Source organism: Palaemon carinicauda, chromosome 35, assembly GCF_036898095.1.
Source record: "Palaemon carinicauda isolate YSFRI2023 chromosome 35, ASM3689809v2, whole genome shotgun sequence".
Taxonomy (NCBI): Eukaryota; Metazoa; Arthropoda; class Malacostraca; order Decapoda; family Palaemonidae; genus Palaemon; species Palaemon carinicauda.
In genome coordinates, this window is record NC_090759.1 from 37,166,180 (window position 1) to 37,178,679 (window position 12,500).

A 12,500-nucleotide genomic window follows, 5' to 3' on the forward strand; every position below is an offset into this window, starting at 1 on the left:
CTAAAACTAGATATAAATCTGAATCTAATATCTAAAATCCTAATCTAAATCTAAAACTAGATGTAAATCTAAATCTAAAATCTAAATCTAATCTAAAACTAACAGTAGATGTTGAATCTAAATCTAAAATCTAAATCTAAATCTTTTATTGTTTTCTGCTTTCAATGAAACATACATCCATTTGAAAAGAATCTAATTATGATAGCATAAAACATGACATTATTATTATCATTATTATTCAGAATGATATATTGTTAATTTATTCTCATCATTTATTTATTTCCTAATTTCCTTTCCTCACTGGACTATTTTTCCCTGTTGGAGACCTTGGGCTTAGAGCATCTTGCTTTTCCTACTAGGGCTGTAGCTTAGCTAGTAATAATAATAATAATAATAATAATAATAATAATAATAATAATAATAATAATATCAGTTAATAAATAATTAAAAATAAGACAAGGACTTGCAGAGAGAGAGAGAGAGAGAGAGAGAGAGAGGAGAGAGAGACAGAGAGAGAGAGAGAGAGAGAGAGAGAGAGAGAGAGAGATAAGTAACAAATCACTTGTAATGATGAATTAATCTAGAAAATGCATTTTGAATGCAAAAAAAGTAATAACATTAAGATAATGAAGACATTGAAGAGGTAAAAACTTTAATTTATATATATATATATATATATATATAAATATATTTATATATATGCATAATATATATACACATATATATGTATATATACATATATATATATATATATTTATATATATACACACACATATATATATATATATTATATATATATAGAGAGAGAGAGAGAGAGATGAGAGAGAGAGAGAGAGAGATAATGGATTGAAAAGAAAATAAAACTACTAAGAAAAGTAAAGTGCTGTCATATATTTCAGGCTCACTTTTGAAATCATACGAAAATCTATCTAGTCGATCTTCACTATGAAACAAAAGAGACCTATATCTTCATCCGGGGATATTTCTTAAGTTTTTCATAGCATAATTTGGTGGTTCTCTCTCTCGTCAATAAAATCTGTGGTAAAAACAGACACTGAAAGACTGAAACTAAAGAGACTATATCTTCATCCCGGGATATTTTTTAAGTTTTTCATAGCATAATTTGGTGGTTCTCTCTCTCGTCAATAAAATCTGTGGTAAAAACAGACACTGAAAGACTGAAACTAAAGAGACTATATCTTCATCCCGGGATATTTTTTAAGTTTTTCATAGCATAATTTGGTGGTTCTCTCTCTCGTGAATAAAATCTCGGGTAAAAACACACACAGACAGACAAGACAGACACAGACAAAGCATACCAAAAACATGGGTGTCTTGACAAAGGATATGAAAGCAAGAAAAACTCTGTCGATTTTTTGTCCAATGATCTTACCAGAGAATTACCAGATGGTCTAGCAATTAAGTCCTATAGATAATTAAGAAATGAATATTTATCATATGTATACCATATCGTTATTATTATTGTTGTTTACTTATTATTTGGGGGTGTATGTATGATAGCGGCCACCTGTATGTATCATTATGTCTAGCTTAGAATACGGTAGTGTAAGGGGGGGGGGGGGGTCGCAGGCCCCTCTGTTAGGTAAGTAGGTAAGGACACGGCCTGTAGGTTAGGTGAGGTGGGAAAGTTTAGGTTAGTTGATGTCGATTTTTAATCAACATTCGAGGAACTGGCCGCTGATATACAAAGACTCCATTCAGAATAATATTTTCTAACTTGAGTTTTAATATGACATTTCAGTATTCCTTTAGTTGTAGCTAACTTGTTTTTAATATCTCAGAATGATTTGGATATAGTAACACACACAAGGATATACATTATACGTAAACATCTCTTTGATACGTAATAGTTCCATTAGAACATATAAAAAAGAACACATTCTTGATCTTAATGTCTGTTTATCTAACTGCCTCTCAAAATAAAATTTCCCTTCTGATATATAAACAAGTGCACAACTAGAAAAGCACCCAGAGTGCAGACATCCACCACGGTAGCTCATTTCTCGAAACCAGCTTGCCTTTCCCAAAATCAATTTAGACCGTAGGCGCATTTGAAGTCTGTGTGACAACCATGTGTGAACTTGGGTTTTAATGTTAGGGTTGATTTGGTCGACCCTTTGCTCGACGTTGACCTTGACCTTTGACCTAGGACTTTCAAAATTGAATTAACTTCCACGTCTTAACATAATATTTAATCCCTAAAAGTTTCACACTACTCTAGGAGTAAAATTGTTTCCAGGAAGTTGCTCACACACACAAACAGGGGTGAAAACATAACTTCCTTCCAACTTCGTTGGCGGATGTAATAACTAAATAACCTTTGCCTTTTTCTATTTTCCCAATATGACACTTGGAACAGAGATCTTCCTTTCATTTTAAATCTGAAACAATATAGTTGAGTGTGTATTTGTGTGTGTGTGTATTTGTGTGTGTGTGTATTTGTGTGTGTGTGTATTTGTGTGTGTGTGTGTGTGTGTATGTGTGTGTTTGTGTGTGTTAACTAAAATTATAATGTAAAAAAGCTAATAACGAGTATTACGGGAAAAAACAAATAATTTTCCGAATACCTCCATAAATGATTGAGAGATTACAAAAATGTTGAGGTGTGTGTGTGTGTGTGTATTTGTGTGTGTATGTGTGTGTTGACTAAAATTATAATGTAAAATAAAAAATGCTAATAACGAGCATTATGATAAAGCCAAATCATTTTCCGAACAACTCCATAAATGATCGATAGATTCCAAAAATCTCCCACGCCCCATCTCCTAAGGCACTCTATAATAAGTTGAACTAAAAATAGATTAAGCATTTACCCAACATATTTGTCGATCTTTTCACGAGCGCGGCTTTTGACCAATAAACACCTGCTGCTGAGGAAGCTGAAAGGTTAAGCAATTACCCCAATGATCAGCTGGATAAACTCGGAACACCTTTTCGCCATAGAATATTTAGCTAATTGGGATGTCTAAAAATAAACGAAATTTTCTTTCAAAATATACAAATTGCTGGGTTCTAAAATTAGCATTCAACTTTATTAGGTTTTTACGTATCTATGACGAAAAAGATGACATGACCAAATTGGCAACATTAATTATTCCGTATCAAAATCGCAGATATATAAGACACCATATATGTTAAAATTAGTATTTTGTTTCAAAATTCCAGAGTTATTAGACCCCAAATATGCAAAATTTATTATTTCGTTTCAAAATTCCAGAATTATTAGACCCCAAATATGCAAAATTTATTATTTCGTTTCAAAATTCCAGAATTATTAGACACCAAATATGCAAAATTTATTATTTCGTTTCAAAATTCCAGAATTATTAGACACCAAATATGCAAAATTTATTATTTCGTTTCAAAATTCCAGAATTATTAGACCCCAAATATGCAAAATTTATTATTTCGTTTCAAAATTCCAGAATTATTAGACCCCAAATATGCAAAATTTATTATTTCGTTTCAAAATTCCAGAATTATTAGACACCAAATATGCAAAATTTATTATTTCGTTTCAAAATCGCAGAGATATTAGACATCATATATGTTAAAATGAGTATTTTGTTTCGAAATTCCAGAGTTATTAGACCCCAAATATGCAAAATTGATTATTTCGTTTCAAAATTGCAGATATATTAGACACCGTATATGTTAAAATGAGTATTTTGTTTCAAAATTCCAGAGTCATTAGACCCCAAATATACAAAATTGATTATCTTGTTTCAAAATCGCATATTAACCCCAAACATGCAAAATAGATGATTTCGTTTCAAAATTGCAGAAATATTACACCCTAACCATGCAAAATTGATTATTTTGTTTCAAAATTGAAGAATTATTAAACCCCAAATATGCAAAATTGATTATTTCGTTTCAAAATTGAAGAATTATTAAACCTCAAATATGCAAAATTTATTATTTCTTTTCAAAATTGCAGAAATATTAAACCCAAAACATGTAAAATTGATTATTTCGTTTCAAAATTGAAGAATTATTAAACCCCAATATGCAAAATTTATCATTTTTTTCAAAATTGAAGAATTATTAAACCCCAAATATGCAAAATTTATTATTTTGTTTCAAAATTGAAGAATTATTAAACCCCAAATATGCAAAATTTATTATTTTGTTTCAAAATTGAAGAATTATTAAACCCCAAACATGCAAAATTGATTATTTCGTTTCAAAATTGAAGAATTATTAAACCCAAATATGCAAAATTTATTATTTCGTTTCAAAATTGAAGAATCATTAAACCCCAAATATGCAAAATTGATTATTTCGTTTCAAAATTGCAGATATTAAACTCCAAATATGCAAAATTGATTATTTCTTTTCAAAATTTCAGAGATATCAGAACTGAAGTGTGCAAAATTAATTATTTCGTTTCAAAATTGAAGAATTATTAAACCCCAAACATGCCAAATTGATTATTTAATTTCAAAATTGTAATTACTAGAAATCTAAAGACGTAAAATTGATTATTTCGTTTCAAAATAGCAGAGATCTTAAGACCGGTAACACACACAATAAAATATAATTAGAACTTCCTGCAAATAGCTCACTGGCCTAGTTTCTATTTAGACATCGTAATTCTATTTCCTACACTAGACCTTGGCTATTTATATAATCTATTTTTGCGTCCATTGAAAATACAAACGCTTTGAATGAGTAAATATAAATAAATGTGCACGTGTCTATAGAAATATATTAAAACTATAAACCCTCTGAAATAACACAAAGGCTTGTTTTATATATATATATATATATATATATGATGTGTGAATATATATACATATGTATGTGTATATATGTGTGTCTATACACATGTGTATATATATATATATATATAAATATATATATATATATACATATTTATATATATAAGCTATATATATATATATATATATATAAGCTATATATATGTATTTATACTATATATATATATATCTATATATATATATATATATATGATGTGTGAATATATATACATATGTATGTGTATATATGTGTCTATACACATGTATATATATATATATATATAGACACATATATATATGTATATATACATATTTATATATATAAGCTATATATATATATATATATATATACATATATATATATATATATAAAACATATATATACATATATTTATATATATAAGCTATATATATACACACATATATATATATATATAGATAGATATAATATATATATATATATATATACATATATTTATAAATATGTGTGCATATACACATATATACATACACATACATATGTATATACAGTATATTCACACATCATATATATATATATATATATTCACACATCATATATATATATATATATATTCACACATCATATATATATGTATATATAAGAGAGAGAGAGAGAGAGAGAGAGAGAGAGAGAATACTTTTGTTTCCTTTATGAGCTGTATTTCATTGGTGGGGTCATATAAAAGATGTTTCATCGTTATCTATCAATGAAATACAGCTCATAAAGGAAACAAAAAGTATTCACTCTCTCTCTCTCTCTCTCTCTCTCTCTCTCTCTCTCTCCGCAACGAGCGTGTCAAAGATGCTTTGCAAAATGTAATTATCACTGAACTAGCATAATGTTCATCCGCTTACGCACTAGTAGTCGTAGCGATAGTAAGCAAGAGGTCGTCTATCATTTCTTTTATGGTCAAACTTCCCAACTTCTTTCATTACCTTCGCCAAGTTCGTTGCGAAGCTTATGTTTTGATAGGCGTGTGTTTGTCTGTATGTCTGTCTGTGTGCTTGTGAATCTTACAACTCAAAAATTATTTGACCGAATATCACCAAATTTGATGAGATGATTTGCCATGATCCAATTAAAAGGCGTGTATTTATTTGTATGTCTGTGTGTGTGTGTGTTTGTGATTCGCACAACTCAAAAACTATTTGACCGAATCTCATCAAATTTGGTGGAATTATTGGCCATGGTCCAAGGACAATTTGATTGGATTTAGGAGTGATTGGGTCAAAAATAAAGGCCGAGGTCACGAAAAGGTCAAAAACATCTTTCAGACATACCGTGACCAATTTGTATCTGATTTGCACAGAAACTAGTTCCAAAATGTGCATAATTCAATTGCCTATCTAATGATACATGATATAGGCGAAGGTATGCGCTCTAACCAGTGCCTGTTGTATACTCAATTTTTTCTAATGAGGCCCATTTGCCCTTTTAACTTGGAAACGTTTCCTGCTATCTGATTGGTTAGAATTATCTTGCCCAACCAATCAGCGATCAGGAGACTTTTCCGAGCTAACAGGGCACCCCTGCGAGTCAGTCCAAATCTGCCTCACTAAAAAGAATTGACTATAGTTATCTAGTATTTTTCAAGTACGCTTGTTACATTGGTCTGGGGTCTTAAGCACAACATAATTACAAGTGATTACTGAATTAATTGTACAGTACATTAAACGACTTACTTCATCATCGTTATCATCTATCTCTCTGCAGCCCATTATGACGGAAATGTTCAAAAGCAGCTCATTATTTGCAACAAAGATTTTCCAGAAGAGCTTTTCTCGATAGTTATACACCGGTACAGCTTCCTAGAGGAATAATAAGGACGCCGGAGTGTGTAGGAAGTAAGGAGCAAAAGGATATAATAGCCAGGCTATGTGAAATACAATGGACATCATCTATTATATGAATGAAAATCTCCATCGTGGAAGACACCCGTAGTAGAACCTTGGACGGTTGGAGATAAGCACGTGATAAATATGGCATTGTATTACCTCTCTCTCTCTCTCTCTCTCTCTCTCTCTCTCTCTCTCTTTCTCTCTCTCAATAATGCACTAACTCTTGCTCTCTCTTTAACGCACTAACTCACTCTCTCTCTCTCTCTCTCTCTCTCTCTCTCTCTCTCTTTCTCTCTCTCAATAATGCACTAACTCTTGCTCTCTCTTTAACGCACTAACTCACTCTCTCTCTCTCTCTCTCTCTCTCTCTCTCTCAATAATGCACTAACTCTCTCTCGTCAAAAACGCACTAACACACACTCTCTCTCTCTCTCTCTCTCTCTCTCTCTCTCGTCACTAACGCACTAACTCTCTCTCGTCACTAGCGAACTAACACACTCTCTCTCTCTCTCTCTCTCCCTCTCTCTCTCTCTCTCTCTCTCTCTCTCGTCACTGACGCACTAACTCTCTCTCTCTTTCTCGTCACTAACCCACTAACAAACACCCTCTCTCTCTCTCTCTCTCTCTCTCTCTCTCTCTGTGTGTGTGAAGCGAAATAAATAATCTATTTGACAAGATCAATCTCGCCTTTCTATCCAGTAGTTATTACCTTCGCTCTAAAGTCAGGTTCACTATGTAATAACGCCAAATTCTCGTTAAGGGTATATGAATTATAAAATTTTGGAAACTATTATATCAACAATCAGAAAAATAGTGTTTCCGTCTGTCATCTTTTTTGTATGGCCGCCATCTTGGATTTTACAATATGGCTGCTGTGAAAAAAAAAAAGTTTTCGTCAATATCTTTGCTTCTAATTAACCAAGAAATATGATTTTGACAGCTAGACCGCCATTTTCAAAGCTCTACACTTTCATAAAAAAAAAAACAAATTTAATACGGATATTCTCCGTAAAAAATATACTATCCTTAAACGTATTCCAGTAATATACAGGCGATCGTAATTTTATCTCACTTTGTTAATATCTTTTACGGGTTGGTGACCGTAATATCACTCCTTTACGTCATTGGGTAGTGCCATAGCCTCTGTACCATGGTCTTACTTGAGGGTACACTTGAGCCCACTATTCTATCTTATTTCTCTTCCTCTTATTTTGGTAAGTTTTTTATTGTTTATATTGGAGATATTTATTTCAATGTTGCTATTTTCCCTGTTAGGGCCCTTGGGCTTATAGCATCCTGCTTTTTCAACTAGGGTTGTAGCTTAGCAAGTAATAATAATAATAATAATAATAATAATTTTAATAATATCCGTTTTTAAATCTGTAAAAATCCTTAAATAAATATTGCCAGACTTCTAGCGTTTTTTTTCCCCAAATATCTAACAGTGTAGGAATAAAATTGTGGCCACGAAGTTCTTCACACACAAACAAATGGACATACAGGGGACAAAAAGGTACCCTCCTCCCAACTTCGGTGGCGGAGGTAAGAAATGAAGACGATGAACTATATGTCTATGAATTCCTTTTCATACAAGAGTCCAAATAGGTCACGTGGTCGAAGGAGTTTGTTCACTTCTGGATTGGCGCTGCGCGAGCCAAAGCTGCTTAAGGATTGCCAACACACAATAAGAACAAAGTTCTAAGGATTCAATAAGAACGAAGCTCGTGGGATATTTCAATATTGCACAAACCAAAGTCATGCTCTGGCCATCTTCTTGCAGTGGCTTCGCATTTCAACGTCAACAAAAGAAACACGCACTGCGCATTGTACCGTTCTAGCTAGTTACGATAAGGGTCCAGGCTGAAATGATGAGCACTGCATGAGCGAGAGATGGACGGAAAAAAAAAAAAAAAAAAAAAAAAAAAAAAAAAAAGCAGATTGATTTTATTATTATTATTATTATTATTATTATTATTATTATTATCATTAATTTTATTATTATTATTATTATTATTATTATTATTATTATTAATTTTATTATTATTATTATTATTATTATTATTATTATTATTATTATTATTATTATTAATAATAATAATAATTTAATTGTTATTATTATTATTATTATTATTATTATTGCTAGCTAAACTACAACCCTAGTTGGAAAAGCAAAATGCTATAAGCCTAAGGGCTCCAAAGGGAAAAATAGCCCAGTGAATAAAAGAAATAAGGAAATAAATAAACGATCTGAGAAATAACGAACAACTAAAATAAAATATTTAATAAACAGTAACAAAATCAAATCATATATTTTATAAATGAAATAATGAACAATTAAAAGAAAATATTCAATAAACAGTAACAAAATCAAGTCATATATTTTATAAATGAACTATAGAAAAAAAAAGAAGTTTTGAAAGAGTTTACTAATATGACATTATTTTAATGGAAATAATGAAGAAAAGGTAGTTATGAGAAAGTCTCTCTTGTTGATTCATATATATTTTGATTTAGTTTTGTTTTCAGTGTTTATTCCACAGCATGCGAATACTTTCTTCTTAGGGAATTAATGGCCCTTCTGGTTCCTATAGATAAATGTGTGGTCCTTAATAATAATAATAATAATAATATTAATAATAATATTAATAGTAATAATAATAATAATAATAATAATAATAATAATGATAATAATAATGATAATAATAATAATAATAATAATAATAATAATGAATGAAAAAAAATAATAATAACAATAATCCTACTACTACTACTACTACTACTACTACTAATAATAATAATAATAATAATAAAAATACTAACAATAGGAAATTTCTACATAACTCAAACAGAAAATAAGCAAATGAAGAACTGCCTAATAATAAACCACCTTCGCAAGGTACGCCTTTCTTCGAGAGAGAGAGAGAGAGAGAGAGAGAGAGAGAGAGAGAGAGAGAGAGAGAGAGAGAGAGAGAGAGAGAGAGAAAAGTTGTGGGTGGCAATATAATCCGATCAAAAATAATTCCTTTTAAAAATGCATGGTTCGATATTGACGTCATACATTTCCTTCATGGCGGTACCTGAATTCTTTCGTAAACTGAGAAGTCAAGAAACAGATCCATGGCATAATCTGAGACATGACTAATTTTCGTCTTGTATTTCATATTTCTTTTTCTAATTTCATTTCCAGTTAAAGACATTTTTTTTATGTTGAATAGGTTGATATAATTCTTTCTATAGTTCATTTATAAAATATATGATTTGGTTTTGTTACTGTTTATAGAATATTTTCTTTTAATTGTTCATTATTTCTCAGATCGTTTATTTATCGCCTTATTTCCTTTCTTCACTGGGCTATTTTTCCCTGTTGGAGCCCTTAGGCTTTTAGCATTTTGCTTTCCAACTAGGGTTGTAGCTTTGCTAGTAATAATAATAATAATAATAATAATAATAATAATAACACAGATTCAACTATTTCCTAACTACTACACAGTTTTGGCATTTTGTGGGAGATTGTGGTTCCGTTGGTTCCCGAGGGACGGGAAGAGGTTGATTAGTAATACGTCTGACAATGCCTTTGAGCGTGACAGGAAAGAAATTATATACACACACATTATATATATATATATATATATATATATATATATATATATATATTATTATTATTATTATTATTATTACTTGCTAAGCTACAACCCTAGTGGGAAAATCAGGATGCTATAAGCCCAAGGGCCCCAACAGGGAAAATAGCCCAGTGAGGAAAGGAAAAAAAGGAAAAATAAAATATTTTAAGAAGAGTAACAACACCAAAATAAATATTTCCTTTATAAACTATAAACACTTTAACAATACAAGAGGAAAAGAAACTAGATAGAACAGTGTGCCCGAGTGTACCCTCAAGCAAGAAAACTCCAACCCAAGACAGTGGAACACCATGGTACAGAGGTTATGGCACTACCCAAGAATAGAGAACAATGGTTTGATTTTGGAGTGTCTTTCTCCTAGAAGAGGTGCTTACCATAGCTGAAGAGTCTCTTCTACCCTTACCAAGAGGAAAGTAGCCACTGAACAATTACAGTGCAGTAGTTAACCCCTTCGGTGAAAGAAGAATTTTCTGGTAATCTCAGTGTTGTCAGATGTATGAGGACAGAGGAAAATCAGTAAAGAATAGGCCAGACTATTTGGTATATGTGTAGGCAAAGAGAAAATGAACCGTAACCAGAGAGAAGGATCCAATGTAGTACTGTATGGCCAGTCAAAGGACCTTACAACTCTCTAGCGGTAGAATCTGAACGGGGGGCTGGTGCCCTTTGCGTCCATAGGCGTAGGAGGAGATGATAACGATATAATCGAGTCTGGTGTTCACTTACATTCGAACTAAGGGCTCTAGCTAGTCTTTCTTTGCCTTGCTACAGTGCATGGCCAAAAAGGAAAAAGGCGTTACTATTTAACAAACAGAAGGGCAACTCCCTTCTAGGAAAACCTTTCTTTTCCAGTTAGTGGCGCATTTCTGTAAATGTCAGTTTCAAGAAAGTCTACAAGACTCTCTACTGCATTGACATCAGTTACACGAAGCTTATTTTCTGTCCAGTAGGAACCAGTTTAGTACGATAAATTAAAAAAACCTATTGACTGAATCTTGTATACCTTTTGAGAAGCAATTTAATGCATATAAGTAATATATTTTCTACAAGTCTCTTCATATTTTACTGAAAATAAAATATTCAACAAGAATATACCCCATGTGGTAACGTCCTTGACCGGTGAACGCCAGACTAGGGTTCGAGTCTCACTCAGACTTGATAGTTTCTTTGGTCGCTGCAACCTCACCATCCTTCTGAGCTAAGGATAGGGGAGTTGGGGGAGCCTATAGGTGAATATGCTGAGTCATCAGCAGCCATTGCCTGGCTCATCTTGGTCCTAGCTTGGATGCAGCTACTTAATATAAACTAGCAACACAAAGTCGCCCTTATACCTTGTGTTTACAAATTATAAATCGCATATAACCTCTGTACCATGGTCTTCCACTGTCTTGGGTTAGAGTTCTCTTGCTTGAGGGTACGCTAGAGCACACTTTTCTATCTCATTTCTCTTCCTCTTGTTTTATTAAAGTTTTTATAGTTTATTTGGGAGATATTTATTTCAATGTTATTACTCTTCTTAAAATATTTTATTTACCGTTTTTCCTTTTCTCACTGGGCTATTTTCCCTGTTGGAGCACCGGGCCTTAAAGCATCGTTCTTTTCCAGCTAAGGTTGTATCTTACAAAGTAATAATAATAATAATAATAATAATAATAATAATAATAATAATAATAATAATAAAAATAATAATAATAATAATAATAATAATGAAAATAAAAATAAAAATAAAAATAAATAATAATAATAATAATAATTATAATAATAATAATAATAATAATGATAATAATAATTACTAGCTGATATGAAATTGAAGTTTGGTGTTGACACAAGGACTATTTGATGTAGCAGAAGCTATAATGTTAATAAGAAAAAAATAATAATATTAATATCAAGAGCAATCTAACAACCAAATGAAATATTGATACCATTAGAAATAATGATTAGATTATGAGAAAGTGCTATTATCATTATTATTAGATGCTAAGCTACAACCCTAGTTGGAAAAGCAGGCTGCTATAAGCCCAGGCGCCCCAACAGAGAAAATATCACTGTAAGGAAAGGAAATAAGGAAAAATAAAATATTTTAAGAATAGTAATAACATTAAAGTAAATATTTCCTAAATAAACAATAAAAACTTTAACAAAACAAGAGGAAGAGAAATAAGATAGAATAGCGTGCCCGAGTATACCCTCAAGCAAGATAACTCTAACAAAA